The 5,570-nt window shown below is 45.0% G+C and overlaps 1 pseudogene; it reads left to right on the forward strand.

Annotated features, from left to right (window-relative positions):
- The first annotated feature begins 1,067 nt into the window (after window positions 1-1,067).
- On the forward strand, window positions 1,068-1,692 carry LOC103206002 (annotated as a pseudogene).
- The last annotated feature ends 3,878 nt before the right edge of the window (window positions 1,693-5,570 follow it).

Raw genomic sequence — 5,570 nt, forward strand, 5'->3', positions numbered from 1 at the left:
TGGTGAAGTGTCTGTTCGTGTCTTCTGCCCATTTTTGAATTGGATTGTTTGTCTTTTTGTTGTTGAGGAGTGAGAGTTTTCTATAAATTTTAGAGTTAAGTCCCTTGTTAGATATGTCATTGCCAAATATTTTTTCCCAATCTGAGTTCTCTTTTGACTCTTTGGGAGAAGTTTTTCGAAGCACATAAAAATTTAATTTTTAAAAAGTCCCATTCATCTAGTTTATCTTCTGATCTTTGTGCATTATAGGTTCTCTCCTTACTTTCCTTTCGCTTCTCATCAACAGCAGATTGCCTGGTCAGCTAGTCAGACAGAACAAAAGCATGAACTTTTCATACTGGGTTTCCTCTATCCAGTTTTCACACCCATGGCTGCCTCCTCAACTAAGAAAAGTGATAGGGAAATGACAATGATGCCAACAGGAAAATGGACCAAGAACACAGAAAATTCTCAAACAAGGAACATGAATAGTCATTAAACAGAGAATAATAATGTTAACCTTTACAACAAAGGCAATTTAAAGCAACAATGAGATATCATTGCACCTATCAAAATGGCAGGAGCTCTGGTGGCATAGTGCCTAAGGCATTTGACTGCTAACCAGAAGGCTAGCGGTTCAAACCCAAAGGAAGATTGGGTCATCTACTTCTGTAGTGATACTGCTTTGAAAACCCAAGGAGGGGTCTCTATGAGTCAGATGTGACTCCATGGCAGTGAGTTTGGTTTTGGTTTTGTATCAAAGTGGCAAGATTTCTAATACCCAGGATCAGCCAGGAAGGACATGCTCAGACACTGCTCTGCTTTCTGAGGAATAATTTGGCAACATTGCATATCAAAAGCTTTAAAAACAAGTCTATCCTGACAAGCTCCCCGAGCAGTCCCATGGATCTCTCTCTTGCTTTAACAGTGTTTGGATGGAACAGACCCAGGAACTACCCACTTCCTGTTTTGGGCCACCTTCCAACCTCCTCTCCAGGTGGAACCTCCCAGACCATCTTCTTAGCCATTCCATTTCCTGAAACCACTAACACTGTTTTTTGTGATTAGCTCCCAATCCTTGACCTACTATGAGCTCCCAGATCTGTCAGAATTATTCCACCAACGTGAAGGCTGGCGTCAACCACCTGGTCAATCTGCATCTGTGGGCCTCCTACACCTACCTCTCTCTGGGCTTCTTTTTCAATCATGAGGATGTGGCCATGGAAGGTGTGTGACACTTCTTCTGGGAAGGAGAAGCATGAGAATGCTGAGCATCTCTTAAAGCTACAGAACAAGTGTAAGGAGCTGCACCGTCTTCCAGGACATGAAGAAGCCATCTCAAGATGAGTGGGGTAGAAGTGTGGACACCATGGAAGCCATCCTGGCCCTGGAGAAGAACCTGAACTAGGCTCTTCTGGATTTGCACGCTATGGCTTCTACCCACACCTACCCCCATCTCTATGACTTTTTGAGAGCCATTTCTTAGACAAGGAGGTGAAACTCCTCAAGAAGATGAGCAACCACCTGACCAACCTCCACAGGGTGGCCAACTCCCAGGTGGAGCTAGGTGAGTAAATCTTCAAGAGACTCTCCCTCAGGGATGATGACTGGGTACCTTCTGAGCCCAGCAACCTGGAAACGGCCCTCTGCATCCTCCTGCCAGCCCCAGGTCTCCACCTGAACTTCTCCCTCTGCCACGAAGTCAGACCTTAATTACCTGAAGCCCCTTTTCCAAGTTGTGGACCAAAGGGAGACAATAACGCTTCTTTTTGCAGCAATTGAGAAATAAGAACAAGTCTATCCTTTGACTCTCTGACTCAGTGGTTCCACTCCTAGGGATTTAGCCTAAGGAGGTAATTAGGCACCCAGGCAAATATGTATATTCAAGGATATTTATTGCAGCATAGTTAGTCATATTAAAAAAAAAAAAAAAACTGAGACCAACCTAAATGCCATTCGATAGGAAATTGGTTTAAATACTGTTGTTGTTGTTGTTGTTGTTGTTAGGTGCTGTCAGGTTGGCTCCAACTCATAGCGATCCCATGTACAACAGAACAAAACACTGCCTGGTCCTGTGTCAGCCTCACAATCTTTGCTATACCTGAGCCCATCCTTGTAGCCACTGTGTCAATCTATCTCATTGAGGGCCTTCCCCTTTTTCATTGATCCTCCTCTTTACCAAGCATGATATCCTTCTCCAGGGAATGGTCCCTTATAACAACATGATCAAGGTAGGTCAGATGAAGTCTGGCCATTCTCACTTCCAAGGAGCATTCCAGCTGCACTCTTCCAGGACAGATTTGTTAGTTCTGGCAGTCCATGGGACTTTCAGTATTCTTCACCAACACCACAACCCAAAAGCATCAACTCTTCTTCAGTCTTCCTTACTCATTGTCCAGTTTTCCCATGTGTGTGAGGCAATTGAAAACACCCTGGCTTGGGTTAGGCGCTCCTTAGTCTTCAAAGAGACATCTTTGCTCTTCAGCACTTGAAAGAGGTCTTTGCAGCAGATTTGCCCAGTGCAATACAATGTCTGATTTCTTGACTGGTGCTTCCATTGGTGTTGATTATGGAACCAAGTAATATAAAATCTTTGACAGCTCCAGTCTTTTCTCCATTTATTGTGATGTTGTTTGTTGATCCAATGTGAGAATTTTTGTTTTCTTTATCTTGAGATATAATCCATACTGCAGACTGTAGTCTTTGATCTTCATCAGTAAGTGCTTCCAGTCATCATCACTTTCAGCAAGCAAAGTTGTACCGTCTGCATATTACAGGTTGTTAATGAATCTTCCTCCAATACTGATGCCATGCTCGTCCTCATATAGTCCAGATTCTCAGATTATTTGCTCAGCGTTGTTGTTGTTGTTGTTATCTGCAGTCAAGTCGGCCCCAACTCATAGCGACCCCTCCTTGGGTTTCCGAGGCATTATCACTATGGAAGTAGATTGCCCCATCTTCCTTCCGAGGAGTGGCTGGTGGGTTTGAACCACCAGCCTTCTGGTTAGCAGTTAAGTGCCTTAGGCACTATGCTACCAGAGCTCTTGCATACAGATTGAATAAATATGGTGAAAGAATGCAACTCTGATGCACATTCTTCCTGATTTTAAACCATGCAGTATCCCCTTGTTCTATTCAAACAGCAACCTCCTGGTCTATGTACAGGTTGCTAATGAGTATAATTAAGTGTTCTGGAATTCCCATTCTTCTCAATGTTATCCATAATTTGTTATGATCCTCACAACTAAATATATTAAATAAACTGTTGTTGTTGTTGTTGTTGTTATGTGCCGTCGAGTCGGCCCCGACTCATAGCAACCCCTCCTTGGGTTTCTGAGGCAGTATCACTACGGAACTAGGATTGCCCAACCTTCCTTCCGAGGAGTGGCTCCTTTGAACCGCCAGCCTTCTGGTTAGCAGTCAAGTGCTTTAGCCACTATGCTACCAGAGCTCCCAAATAGTGGAATATTAGACAACCAGTAAGAATAATTTTGGTTCATGCATCTCCTGATGTGATGCACTGAGGATACCACATAATTTCTATGGTGTTCCTGCTATTATGGGCTAAATTATGTCCCCAAAAAATATGTGTTCAATCTTAAGTCCTGAACCTGTAAATAGAGTCCTTGGGTGGCGCAAATGGTTAAGCCTGGAGCTACTAACCAAAATATTGGCTATTCAAATTCACCCAGAGGCACTTCAGATTAGAAAGGCCTAGTAATCTGCTTCCAAAAGGTCACAGCCATGAAAATCCTATGCAACAGTTCTACTCTGATATATGGGGTTATAATTAGTCAGAATTGACTCAACAGCAATTGGTTTGGTTGGTTTGGGTGCCTGTGTATATAACTTTGTTTGGAAACAGATTTGTGTGTGTGTGTGTGTGTGTGTGTGATTTGGGTGAAAGTTTATAGAGCAAATTCACTTTCCATACAGCAGCTCACATACACTTTGTCTCATGACTTTGACTGCAATTTCCCACAATGCGACAGCTCACCTCCCACTTCCCCATAGTTCCCTCTTCCCTGTGTCCTTCCCTCCCATGCACTCCCACCCCCCCCCATCAGCTGTCTCCTCATGCATACACAGCCCTTCTACTATGTCATGATTGATCTCTCCAAGGAGTGTATCTAAAAGTGTATCTACCTAATGTAAATGTTCAACTCATATGCTTGTCTTTTGTTTGGCTGGAAGCCATAGGAATGGGTTCAATTCCAGACCTGAAGGGCAGCTAGGGGCCATAGTGTCAGTGGTTCCATCAGGCTCTATCAGACCAGCAAAACTGGTCCCTTTTTATTTTGTTTTGTTTTATTTTTACTGATTTTGAGTTTTGTTCCACATTGTTTTCCCACTCTGTCCAGAATTCTCCTACATAGATCCCCCTCCAAATGGTTGACACTGGTAGCCAGGTAGCATCTAGTTCTTCTGGTCTCATAGTCATATAGACTGAGGACTGCATGGTGTACCAGTCACTTAACTAATTGTTTCCATGAGTCTTTGGTTTTCTTCATTATTCTTTGCACTGGGTGAGGAGAAACCCATTGTTGCATCTAGATGGCTGCTTGGAAGCTTTTGCAAGGGAAGGAGGGAAGGAGAGATGAGGGAAAGGGGAAAAAAAAAAAAACAGTTGCTATGGAGTCAACACGGGCTCACGGAGCCCAACGTGTGTCAGAGTAGCACTGTGATCCATAGAGCTTTCCATGACTGATTTTCTTTGAAAGCAGATCACCAGGTCTTTCTCTCAAGGCACCTCTGGGTAAACTCAAACATCCACCCTTTTGATTAACAGCTAAGTATGATTGCACTACCCAGAGATCCTGGAGAAGGGAGCCCACTCAAAATTCAGTATTTGCTACAGAGAATCCAGACTGCAGAACTAAGAGCAGATTGTGTTCGTTTACTTTGACAATGAATCTTACACATCCTTCTCCTAAGGAAGACCAGGTGTTGCCAAAACCAGTGTAACATCCTGCCCAATCCCCAAGAGGAAAAAAACAAATCCCAATGAGGGCCAACGTGAGGCCCAGAAGTTCCCTGGGTTCCCTCTGCTAAGGCTGAATGCTTTCAAATCATGGAGGGTTGCAGGTTCTCTAAGCATATGTTCTATCCTCACAAAACCAGCTTCCTCTCCTGGGAAGAGGAGTAGAGAAGTCTCACCCCCTACACCTGTTTCCAGGTCCAGCTCCTCCAGGGCATGGGGCAGCCACCTTGCAATCCCATCTTTCTTTAGAAAACAGAGACCACATCAAAAAATGAAGGGCAGGGGCTGCCCCAGCAACCCACTTGCCAGTCCTCTCGTCCTAGCACCTGCCTCTGGCCACACTGTCCCACTTCCCCCATCTCCCCAGGGGCTGTCAGGGAAGCCCCTCCCTTATCCCTCTTGTTCGTCCACACCCCCCACACACACATCACCAGGGTGTCCAGGACATTGTGTGACTCAGGAAGCAGCTCAGACGTGAGACTTGCCGCAGGCTGAGGAGGAGGAAGAAGGGGCAGTGGGAGCAGAGGAGGTGGCTCCAGCCTCGGGGAGGCTCTGAGGGTCCCTGCCTGAAGAGGGAGAGGGGACCAGAACTTGGGGCAGGGGCTCTGGA

This window comes from Orycteropus afer, unplaced genomic scaffold (assembly GCF_000298275.1).
Source record: "Orycteropus afer afer isolate SDZICR_OR568_19922 unplaced genomic scaffold, OryAfe1.0 scaffold00294, whole genome shotgun sequence".
NCBI lineage: Eukaryota > Metazoa > Chordata > Mammalia > Tubulidentata > Orycteropodidae > Orycteropus > Orycteropus afer.